The following is a 12,488-nucleotide window of genomic DNA, read 5'->3' on the forward strand; positions in this document are numbered from 1 at the left end:
CCTGAAAGTGAGCTAAGGTGTCAAGTAAAATACAGTTTACAAAGCTTTTTTGTTTAACATTATTTATTTCCTCATTCAGCAAATATTTACTTAGTATCTACTATGTAGCAAGCCTGTGCTTGGCACAAGGGATACAATGAAGGAAACAACCAGACAATGAGATCCATTTATATCATCTTTTTTCCCACAGTAAATCTGTGAGAAAGACAAGGGAGAAATTAGCCACATTTTTACAGAGGAGAAACAGAAGTTTAATGAAATTATGTAACTTGCCCAAGATCACACAATTAGAAAGGGAAAAGAACCAGGCTTGTCCACCTCTTTCCACCACACCAAGGTACCTTTGGTATCGCTCAACACGAGCAACAGAAAGTACAAACGTTATTAGCTTGTTAGTGGCCTGCACCCGGAAATTTTCCTAAATATTCCTGGGAATGACATGAAGTTATTCAGGTAGTCAAAGCAAGTTCTGTTTGATTTGAGTGGAAGTCTCACTTCCGCCATTATCTCTCAGTCTTTGAGCAATTCAGACAGTGGTTGAGAGCCCAGACTGTGACCTCAGACTGTCCTCCTATCAATCCCCAATTCTGCTGCTTCCTATCTGTGCAGCTTTGGACAACGCGCAACCTCTCTGAACCTCAGATCCCATCTGTAAAATGGGCCTGATGATAATAGTAGCACCTTCATTGGTTGTTGTTTGTATTAAATGAGACAAAGTAGAAGATTTAGCAGTGGCCTTCTCTCAACACCCAATCTAGTCCTCAACACCCCACATCACCGCATCCCATTCCTGGGCATTTCTGTTGTTTTTCATAGCTCTTTTTCCTAAAATTATCTTAGTTGCTTGCTTTTTTATTATCTGTCTCCCCCACTTAAATATAAACTCCATGGTAGTACATATGGATCATGTTTTCTTATTCATTATTGTATCTCCTGCCCCTAGCACAGTGTCTGGCACCCATCAACAACTGCTGAATGAATGCAAAGTTCAATAAATGCCTCAGAAGCCCATTTAGATTTGTTTCCCTGTATGCAAAACAGAATATTTATGCTCAGAGATGTTAGAAAGTGCAAAAGATATAACTGGAAAGCTCTAGGTAATAACAGAAAGGTGCCAGGGAAACTCTAAAAGGTGTATCACAGTGTCGCAATACAATTATTGGGAGTGGTTCAAGTCCTAAGACAACTCAACGCTCTCAGTCAAGCCAGAGGCTACACCCTAGGGAGTGCTGATAGACCGAGGAGGGTGCAAAACGCTGGGGGCGGGAGGGTTGCAAAAACACCAGCCGTCCTCTTCCTCTCTTAAACTTCCAACTGTACACACTCCTCTAGAAGGGCTGCTCTCCACACCTGGAGGGCCCCAAAGGGAGGAAGGAGACAAGTGTGGGCAGGGAGCCAAACACCCCCAAAGGGCAGCAGAGGCGCTGCAATGACAGTCGTGAACTGACCCGAAAGGGAGACAACTCGAACCTTTAGCGGGGGCCTGCCCGGTGGGTCCCATTCCTTCCCCTCAGACCAGCCAACCTCCCCCACCCCGGCCGGCAACAGGCAGAAAGAGGTGACGCTGTCCCCCTCTCCAGCCTGGTGGCCCCAAATCACTGGGCGCGTCGGGGACTAGTTCCCAGCGCTGCCAGCAAACTCACCTCAGCCGCCGGCTCCACCTCCGCTCACATTCCGGCCCCACCGCCTTCCCCCCACCCCCCAGGCCCTTTGTTTTGATTCCCGACTCCGCAGCTCCCGCCGCCGCCGCCAAGCGCACCCTCCACTTCCGCTTCCGCACCGCACCGCCCCTGTCGCAAAACCGACGCCCTTCTCTCCTCCCCGCCTCCGCCCCTTCCTCCGCCCCTCCCCCGCCGCCGCGTCCTCCGCGCGCGGGGTGTGCTGGGAACCCCGGGGGGGGCGGGGCCTCGCGGCCCTGCAGCCTCGTCAGGCTCAGTCCCCTCCCGATAAACCCCTAAATAGGGACCTTCCCGGGGGGCGACCCCGGCTTTTTTGGCGAAAACCCCCAGTTTAAGAAAGCCTTGCCGCTGGCTTATCGTTGTGGCGTGGGAAGGAACCTGAAAGCGGAGAATTAGGGTGCTTGTGAGGTGGAACCCGGGGAAAAAACCTGCCAACCGGGATTTGTCACCGTTCAGCTCTTTCGGGCTTTTGAGGGAAGGCGATTTAAAAGGGATTTTGATGAAAAACCTGATCGTTTTGGCTTTTTTTCCTCTCTTACTCTTGTCACGTGATGACCCTACTTTTTTTTTTTTTTTTTTTTTTTTAATTACGCATATTTGCTACAGCATCCTCCATCTAGTGCAACCTAGCGGCGAGTGGAGAAAAAAATAACTGCCAACCGGGCTGCCCGCGAGGTCCTTCGGGCCGGCAGGGCGCCTCGCGAAGTTGTGATCCAGCCGGCAAAAAGAAAGCCTGTGCCAAGACTAGGCTGGATTTTGTCACCAACAATTAAGAGGTCCTCGTGACTTCAGTAAGAAAACGTGGTTTTTTAAAGTCCTGGTCCAAAGCTCGTTGCAAATGAATACAACTTTTCCAGTGACCGCTTAGGCGAGCAAAAAGGAGACTTTATAGTTGCAAAAGCCATGTGAAGCCAACAACAGCTTGTGTTTTTGGTGGCTAGATTTGCCATGTTTGGGGTTTTTGTTTTTTGGGGGTTTTTGTTTTGGGTTTTTTTTGCTTCAGATTCTTTACTTATATTTGAAATTTTTAAAAAATTGTTTTTAAGTAGGCACAACGGACATTTCTGAAACTACCAGCTGCTCACTATTTCCTGTTGCAAATTGGGAGAAAAACAAAGCATATATATTTTAAATCTAGGCATAGTTTACGATGCAATAGCCGAATGAGACGTAAAAGATTATTTCTGAAGTTTGCTAAGAAACAGGTTAACTTTGCATAAGGATCAGCAAGTAAAAATTGCCAAAAGAACTTTTTTCCCCCTGAAGTCTGTACTGTGAGGCAACTTCATTAGGCAATCCACATTAAGTGGGGGAGATTTCAGGGGAAGCTAATACATCCCTGCAGGCGTCCTTTGTAGACAGGTGTTGTGGAGGGCAAGATCAAACACGTAGCTGAAGAACCCTTTGTGCTTGTATTCCATTTCCAGAAGGCAGATGACAAGTCCACACATCATCTGCCTGCTTAGGTATTTATTACTGCTGAGTAAATCTTCATTGTGTCTGTGTGTGGGTAGTATTCTCCAAGTGGGAATTAGAACAGATGAAAAACAACCCTGTTTCTAGCGTTTTGTTTTTTTCACAGTACCAAAAACTATGCTTCTCTTTAGAGATTTTTTTTCTCTCCTTTTCATTCTAGTTGAGTATCTCTGAACACAGACAGTACTAACTAAAAATATAAAAAGGAAACAAAATAATTGTGGATTTTAAAATTGCTTTTTAAAAAAGGTTGTAGCCATAAAATAAAGATCAGACACATTTTGTTTGACATTGCTTGGCATTCTTTCAAGTCCAGAGCTGTGCCTGGTGTCAATAAGTAAACGCAGTAAATAAAAACGTTATCAATCATACCAAATGGAAGGCTAATGAAAAGTTTAGTGTTTTGAAATAATAAATTATGATGGAAGGATTTAAGCAAGAGAAACCCAGCTTTCTGCTCATTAATATCTGAAAGCTACAAGGAAAACAAATTGAATAGAGAGAGAAAAGTTTTAAAGTATACCAAAATTTCCCTTTCATTTTTTTAAGGTTTTATCCAATAACAAACCCATTTACCTAAACACCTATTCCTGAAGAGGAGTTTAGATAATCATTTCAATATCTTCTCCCTTTTATTTTTAATGGAAAAATGAAGGAAATTGAAAATCAACTGGTTTAAATGACTTAATGTCATGTAGTCAGTACTGATAGCTCATCAACTTGTGGTTCAGTTTATCTTTTAACTGGGGTGATTATTCTCTGCCCAGAAACCTCACAGAATGGTGAGGCTCTGGAAGGTGTCAAGGGGGTGCAAATGATTTATTAGCATTTGGGGCCAGGATGGAAGTTTCCTAAAAGACACCTTGATACTTTCCTTAACCCCGTTGATGTAAGTGGTAGTTCCCTTTTGCATCTCTGAGCTTCCTTCAGGAAGTAGCAAGGAGTCGAAGTAGAATTAAAGGCCATTCTTAACCATGGCAGGGATGCAGGAGGGATTCTATGACTGTGGTTGGAGGCCTCAAAGCAGCTAAGATCTCTGCCTGTAGCATTGTGCTGAAGAACACCGGTGTAGGAGTCAAACAGACCCAGCTTTGAAGTCTGATTTGTTGTTTATTAATTGTGAAACCTTGGGCAATGCATTTAACTTCCTGCACCCTTTTCTCAGCTTTAAAATGAGAACCATAAAAGTGCTTTCCTGTGGTTCTCATCATCTGGGTCTCAGCTCCATTGTCACCTGGTAGAGTGGCTTTCCCTGACGTTCTATCTGCAGGGACCCCTCCCCAGCCCCTTTCTATCACATGACCTTGCTTTCTTCATAGCACTTATTAGCATCTGACATTATTTCACTGTTTCTGTTTGCTGATTTAGTGTCCTTTCTTAGTACTGTAAGCCCTTTGAGGACAGGTGTCTTGTCTGACATTTATTTTGATATAAGTGAGTGCTCAATAGATATTCGTTGGTGAACATCAAGAAGTTAGCATTATGCCTGGCCTAGATAACCAATTGAAAAATCATGATCACTACATAGATTGTACTTAACTATGTGCTTAGGCACTGTCCTAAACGTTTTACAAATGCCACGTTGACTCATTTCGTCTCTGCATAACCCCATTTTATAGATGAGGAAAGTAAGTCACAGAGAGAATAACTTGCCCAAGATCACACAGCTACTAAGGGACAGAGCAAGGATTCAAAGCCAGGCTGGAAAACAAACTCCTGTAAAGGAGTTTTGCTGCCTTTGAAGAAGAAGATAATGATGTCATAAATGTTATATTGGTTGTGGGACTTCCCTGGCAGTCCAGTGGTTAAGACTTTGCCTTCCAATGCAGGGGGCGTGTGGGTTCCCGGTTGGGGTTCCATCCCTGGTGGGGGAGCTAAGATGCCCACATGCCTCCCAGCCAAAAAACCGAACATAAAATAGAAGCAATATTATAACAAATTCAATAAATATGTTAAAAATGGTCCACATCAAAAGGTCTTTAAAAAAAAAAGAAAATTTTATATTGGTTGTAAAGTTGTGGAGAGGACTTGGAGCATTGCTTATCCTAATTGGACCTATATCTTTGTCCTTCTATCTGCTTTGGGGAAAAGCCAAGAACAGGAAAATGCAACCGGTGTCAACGGGAGGGAGTCATATTTTCTTGAAGTGCGTGGCCCGCAAATCCCAGCCCGTTCCCCCCGGTGTCCAGGGAGCACCCTGCAGCCTCCAAGGCGGGCCAGAACCCTGCCCAGCAGCGGGAGCCTCCCAGGGCCCCTCCCGCCAGCCCTCCCAGGGCCGCCGCGTGGCCGCGCCGCGCCCGGGCCCTGGGAAAAAAGTTTCCAAAAGGCGCTGCTAGGCGCTGATTGGCCGAGGCAGACGCGGTCCCGTGGCGCGGCAGCCAATGGGCGGCGCCGGCCGCGGGCGCGGGGGCGGGGGCTGGGGGCCCGGGGCGCACCGCCCCCAGTCGCTGCCGCAGCCGCCGCTACCACCGCCGGTCCTCACAGCCGGAGCCGGGTAAGTGCGGTGCTGCGGCTCCCGGGTTGGGGGCTTCCCGGGGACTGCCAGCGCTACCGCCACCGCCACGGCCGCCGGGAAACTCTTCTGCCCGCCCCGGCGCCCGCCACGCTCTCGGGACCCCGGGCCGCCACCGTGCAGGGGCCCTGGCGCGCCCCTCACTTGCGCGTCGCTTCCCGGGTGCTGGGCTCGAAAATCGCGCTTCCCTGGAGCCTCCCTTCTTAACTTTGTGCCTTCACACCCTCGTGTCCCTCGCGCCTGGTTCCTCACCCTTGCCAGCTTTCTTTCTGTTTCTGCGCTCGCCTCTCTCCGACCCCGCTGCCCTCCCCCTCCGTCCTAGACTTCCTCGGTCCTTCTGCTCTCCTCGTCCCGGGTCCCCGCAGCCCGGCGGCTCTGCCCTCCTGTTCCCTCCCACCCCGACTCCCCTGGTCTCCCTTCTCGCTCAGTTTTCTGCCCCTCAGTCCTCGCCACCGCCTTCTGCTGCCCCCACCGCCCCTCATTCCTCGTAGCCCCTCTCCCGCCCACGTCCCCACCCGCCTCCACCCTCGGTGCAGGCCTCTTTCCGAAAACCTCCCTCCTCCTCGGCACTTCCCTCCCTTTGGGGACGTGTTTGGAGCGGTCTTCCTCCCTCCGCTTTCCTCAGATCTCTGTTGCAGGACGGTTCAGATTTCCCCTGACAGCACTTTGGGGAAGGATTGGATAAAGGATGAAAACGCTTATTCTACAGCTTGAATGCGGTGGCTGGCCTTACCTGCCTCTCTGAGGTCATAGGAAACCCCGCCATCACCTTGATACTACTTTTTGGGGAAGCTGCATTATCTTCTCCAGTCATCTCAAGTTCGCTGTCTCCTGAGGGCTCAACCTTCCCGATTTCTTTGTCCAGGGTTTTATCAGGTTGTGCCCCTCTCTACCTTTAGGCCCCTTTTAACTTCCTTTCTAAAGAAACGACCTTTGCAGCACGCGCCGGACAGAAATTTCTCATTTTCTATGCGAGTTTTGTTCATGTATTCTAGAATAGGATGGCATTTTAGGACATGGGTAAGGTACTTTGAAGAGTAATTGGATCCCAGCGACTCCCAGAGCCACTTGTTATCTGACCCCAGCGTTGGTGTTTAACCATTTTTGAAACTTAAAAATGCAGATGATCTATGCCCCTAAAGTGTCAGAGGCCTCTGATTGGTATATTTCATCCCATTTGGTTAATAGTTTCTTAACTTGGCTTATTCTGTTAGGATGTTATTTTTGTTTCCAGAGTGTGTTCTTTTGCTTTAGAATGTGTGAGCCCAGAGAGATTACACTTCCCTTCCTCACAAGATAATTCCCTAACACGAGCGTGCCTGCATATGGAAAGTTTGTGCCTGCAACTGGTACTGTGTTTGCACCTAGTCCTGACATAGGTGCTTTGTGTCTGCCTCGCTCAGCAGTGCCCAGCACTTAGTAGGTGTGGGGAAATGTTTGAAAAGGAACGGAGGAGGGGAATGCCACAGTAGGAAAAGCTCCTTCCTTGGCCTCTTGGTTCAAGAAAATAAAAATTATCCTTGGACAGGATAATTTGTTTTCTTTTCGTCCAAGTTTAAGCTTCTTAAAATTTCAAAAGCAATATGTGCTTACTGCAAAAAACAATATATATCTTAGAGAAGTGTCAGGTACAGGTTCGAATCTCAGTGTCTGCCTTACCCCCCCCCATACTGGTATATCCTTACAGACCCTTTTCTATTTGTATACGCAGAGGGAGATACATTTGCAAACAAAAATGGCACTTTCTTAACTTATAAACTTTCTTCCATATCAGTACATTTACTTCTTTTTTTTTTTGAAAATTATTTATTTTTCGCTGCGTTGGGTCTTCCTTGCTGCACGTGGGCTTTCTCTAGTTGCGGCGAGCGGGGGCTACTCTTCCTTGCAGTGCGCGGGCTTCTCATCGCGGTGGCTTCTCTTGTTGCAGAGCACGGGCTCTAGGCGCGCGGGCTTCAGTAGTTGGGGCATGAGGACTCAGTAGTTGTGGCTTTTGGGCTCTAGAGCGCAGGCTCAGTAGTTGTGGCGCACGGGCTTCATTGCTCCACGGCGTGTGGGAACTTCCCGGACCAGGACTTGAACCCTTGTCCCCTGCATTGGCAGGCGGATTCTTAACCACTGCGCCACCAGGGAAGCCCAGTACATTTACTTCTTAACTGCACCATTTTCTGATCAGTCCTCTGTCAACAGTTAAGTTCCTCCAGTTTTCCTCTCAGTCAATGATGGTGTACACCCTTGAGCATATGTCCTTGCATGCCTACTGAGGTATTTTGGTAGGGAGATCATTACAGACTTTGAAAGCACCGAGACAAGTCAGACTTGCTGACTCTTGACTGATTTTGCCCCAGTAATGTCACTTCTGCAAAATGCAAAGCCTGCGTCATAACGTAGAAGCCGTGGGAGCATGTGCCAGTCTCTGGCAGCTTCTTTTTCTCCCTTTCCCTTCCGCTCTTCCATGTGTTTTGATTGGGAGAGATTGGGGTTGGGGTGGAGAAGGGCTGTTAATTCCTGATGGTTTATATGTGTGTGTTGCTCCTGACCAGCTGTGCTGGCTTTCTTCACTCAGAGGAGAGCTGAGAAAGGCTTTGTTTTTTCTAGAGTTTTGAAATCAAAGGTGTGTGTCTCAAGTGTGTTTTCAGACTTTCCTGTTAAGTTTGATCATGGAAAATACCCGCCCCCCCAAAAAACTTGCTGAAACACTTTTGTAAGAGTAATAGATCTAAGTTATCCAAAATAGAAAATAAGTTATCCAAAAGAGAAAATGGATCTAAGTTATCCAAAATAGAAATATCCACTTGATCCCAGTTCTTGCATGCTGTAGCACATACATTTGAGGTGCCCATCAGGTTTGTCCACAGAGCTACTGGGACATGACGGCATGACGGTGTATTGAGAACGCAAGTTAGGAAGACATATCCCTGTGGCTCGGATGCAATAAATGCATGCAGTATCCACTTTTAAGATAGTGGGTACAAAGTTGTGTATACTGTGACCAAGCATTAACACCTGCTTGACACAGTGCCTTTCAAAAGACTGCATGGACCAAAGAGTGAAACTGACCTCCAGTCTATTGGCAACCTCAGAGAGATCTGGAATTTGAATTCAAAGACTCCCTTGCACTTGGGTCTGGTTTGCCACTCTGTTGCACCTATGCAGATGGCCAAGGCATACAATGTTTCTGCTCCAGCTTCCTAAGAAACCAAGTGATTGCCTTGCCTACCTACCCCTTACAGTTAAACAGCGTAAAGAGGGTCAAGTTGTTTGGAAATAATGTATTAAGTGCCTAACACATCACAAATAGAAGGTGATGATAAAATTCAGTAAATAATGCTGGAAAAGGAGAACCTTTGCCAGTTGTCTTACCTGCTATCTGTGGCAGGGAGTAATGCACATTAGAACTTTCTGAGACATTTTCAAATGGCCAAAAAAAAAAGTCAGGTTTTTAAGTATGCTGTTTCATAAGAAAGTGAAGTTCAGCTGTTACTTCTTTCCTCTTAGCCTCTAGCATAGTTTTTCTCTTTCCTAGGGGTGTTTTTAAAATGCAGGGGCTGTATGTAATTAGAGCCACAGTGGAAGCGCCTCCTAAAACATCTCAATTTCATTTCTTTACTGAGGCTTAAGTTATAAGCCTCACTGGCTGTGATAAAGAGCCCTTTTCTAAAACTCATCTGTTGTAAGATTGCAGGATGAAGGTTATTAAATTCCAGTAACTGTATCAGATACTCCTTATCATGTACACCTGGGGAGGGGGTAGTTTCCAACATGGCACCCTGTCCTCCAGCCCCTTCCCATTAATGAGATGCCACTCAGGTGCTGAGGGAGAAAGGTTTTCCCCATCCTGTTAAGTATCTTAGGGATTTACAGAAGTAAACTATAAACTAGCCTTCAGAGGGTCTCTTGCTTCTTTTCCTTAACCTCACATCCCCTTCCAGTGAGTGGCCAGTCTCTATCTTTCCCTGTGTTCCTTCCTTCCACAAGCATTTATTGAAAGCCTATTATATGCTAGGCACTGTTCAAGAAATTGGGAATAAAAAAGCAAGATGGTGAAGGTCCCTGTGCTCAAAACTGACATTCCAGTGGAGGAAGATAAAACAAAAACAAAACTCATAAAGTGATGAAATAAAACAAAGCAGGGGTTAATATGATAGTGAAGGGCTGGAGGAGGTATTTGGTGGGATGTTCAGATAAGGTCTCTCTGGGGAAGACAGTTCAGCTGTGATCTGAACAGCAAGAAGGAAATCTGCTAGCAGAGATCTGAGGGAAGAGCATTCCAGGCAGAGAGAACAGCCAGTTCAAAGACCCTGAGTGGGAGCAAGCTTGGTGTGTTCAAGGAACAGAAAGAAGGCAGTGTGGCTGCAGCGTAAGCGAGTGAGGGGTAGGGCTGTAGGAAATATTTAGAGAAGTGGGCGGGGACTCATTACGTTGAACTTGGACGTGATCTTTTTCCAAACATCAAGAAAAGTCAGTGTACATTCATTGTTCCTAGTTCCTCACTTTCTCACCCTCCTGTACACAGAATTCCTCCCATGCTGTGCAGTTGAGACTGTCCTCAATATGATCATTAATGGCCACACAGCACTCAGTTACAGTTGCATGGGCTCTGGGCTCTTAACGCTATAGACATTGGTTTGGTGACCCCACACTAGATGAGCTCTGGGCTCATTAGAGCTTGCGGCTTGAGCAGGGATTACCAGAATTAGGTTTACCCTTACCCGTCACCATGGTAATTACTGTTATTTACACTCTAGGTGCTCTATCCTTTGTACTCTCAGCAAACAAGATCTTTTACTCCAAACGTTAATTAGGCCTCTCTTGTAGCAGAAATCCAGACCTAACTGGTCCAACCAAGAAAGGGAGTTGATTATCTCTCCTAACCTTAAATCAGGAATGACTGGACCCAGGTGTCCGAATGATATTGTCAGGACCCAGTCTCTCCACTTCTTGGCCCTGCTTTCCTTTGTTTTGGCTTCATTCTCAGGCAGGCTCCTCCCTTGTGATAGCAAGATGACCACCACGAACCCTAATGGAAAGAGTTTCTTCTCCCCGCCTCCCCCCCTGGGCTTTATGGAGATATAATTGACATATAACGTTGTGTAAGTTTAAGGTGTAGCACGTGATGGTTTGAGACGTATATTTTGTGAAATAATTACTACAATAAGGTTAGTTAACAACTCCAGAGAGTTTCTGTCTTGATAGCTCCGTGAAAGGCCTGGGCCTGGACACTCATTGGCTCAGCTTGAGTTACATGCACCCCTGAGCCAATCATTGGCTCAGTTTGGATTAGGCTGATCCTTGTCATTGGTTCAGTTTGGGTTAGGCCCACCTCTGAGCCCGTTACCGATGATGCTGGAGGCATGAGTTCTCCCAGATGCAGAAGATGATGTCAGGTCCATCTGAGCCCCATGGAAGGAGTGTAGAATTGGTTTCCCCAAGGGAATGTTAGGGTGCTGTTACAGAAAGATGGAAGAAGGAATGATGGACTGGAAAAAAAAAAAAAATCAAATTAACAACTTTCTACTCCATCCAGCTTCTCTGCTTTAGTCAAGCTTTCAGAGAAACTCTGTTCCCCAGAAGGGAGTGGGTGGGGACATGCATGTTTTCTCTGAATTAGGGAAGGGAGAGAAATTTGGAGGAAGAGGTGTGAATACAGGTCCTAACAAATGTAGAGTTATCAGTAAGTACTGTGCTTACTGATGTAGGTATCATTGTTCAGTTTCTACCAGGGATCCAGAAGTTGGTGATTGTGTCCATGTCAACACTGACATATTTAGCGGAATTATTTGTATATTTAGCCAGATATACAGCTTGTTAGTTATGTCTTGCAGAGTGAGGGGTTGTGTTCATTCTGTTGTCCCCAAAGACAGAACCATGAGCTAGCTTGAGGGGAAGAAGGGACTTTGGAGAGATCTCATTTGGATTCCTAAAGACCTTTTGACAAGCTCAGAGTCTTAAATAAATTGAGAAAATAAGCTGTTACATTGAGAGGCTCTATCAGCCGGGAGTCCATAGACTGATAACTGTTAATAGAAATTTGTTCCCTAACCTCTGCTCTGGATAGCTCAGCATCCTCAGAGTCCGGGCCCTTCTCAGCACTCCCCTCTGGCTACTGTCTAATGTGTCTCCTTTTCTTCTCATACCCAGTTCTCCAAAATCCCATCTACTTCCTCTTCCTCACTTCCTAGTTACTCCTCCACCCTGTTTACCCCTCCTCCCTGTGTTGAAACCATTCTTGCTCACATCACCAGTGACCAACATTTTGCCAAATCTTGTGGGTGGATATTTCCCAGTCCTTACCTTCCCAGCTTCTCTGTTGCATCTTGGATACTGTGGAACGTTCTCTTTTTTCCCCTTGAAACCGTCTACTCCCAGGACAGCTCACTCTTCTGGGTCTCATCTCTCTCACCTGTTTCTCCTGTCTCTGATCACTATTTCTCTTCCCAGCTTTCAAACACTGGCACTCCTCAGAGATCCATAAATAGTTCTCAGTCAATTATCTCGTGGTTCTGTCACAAGAAAAAAGGAAGAACCAGCTACAAACTCATGATTCTTAAATTTGTATTGTTAGCCTGGACTTCACCCCGAGTTTCAGATCCAGTGTTGCATCTCGATGTATCACAGGCACGTCCAATTAAAAATGTCCCAAGCTGGGTTCAGTATCCCCTCACCCTAAAGACTTTTCCTTCTGATTCTCTGTCTCTGGTGATGGGGATGGTGGTGGCACCTGGTTGCCTAAGTTAGAACCCGTGAGACATCCTCCCCTCCCCCCCCCAAATGTAATAAATCAGCAAGTCCTGGTAGGTTTTTTTTTTTTTTTAGTACATTTA

At 46.4% G+C, this 12,488-nt stretch overlaps 2 protein-coding genes across 6 annotated transcripts in view; one reads left to right on the forward strand and one right to left on the reverse strand.

Annotated features, from left to right (window-relative positions):
- The window catches only part of MARF1 (meiosis regulator and mRNA stability factor 1), a 41,048-nt gene extending 39,353 nt beyond the window's left edge, over positions 1–1,695 (reverse strand). For all 4 annotated transcript variants that reach the window (XM_068525225.1, XM_068525223.1, XM_068525224.1 and 1 more), the window contains exon 1: positions 1,644–1,695. The gene's annotated coding sequence lies outside the window, so the exon portion shown is untranslated. The remainder of the gene's footprint in view (positions 1–1,643) is intronic.
- Positions 1,696–5,574: 3,879 nt separating this feature from the next.
- The window catches only part of NDE1 (nudE neurodevelopment protein 1), a 29,741-nt gene continuing 22,827 nt past the window's right edge, over positions 5,575–12,488 (forward strand). For both annotated transcript variants that reach the window (XM_068565700.1, XM_068565701.1), the window contains exon 1: positions 5,575–5,649. The gene's annotated coding sequence lies outside the window, so the exon portion shown is untranslated. The remainder of the gene's footprint in view (positions 5,650–12,488) is intronic.

Source organism: Eschrichtius robustus, chromosome 16, assembly GCF_028021215.1.
Source record: "Eschrichtius robustus isolate mEscRob2 chromosome 16, mEscRob2.pri, whole genome shotgun sequence".
Lineage (NCBI taxonomy): Eukaryota > Metazoa > Chordata > Mammalia > Artiodactyla > Eschrichtiidae > Eschrichtius > Eschrichtius robustus.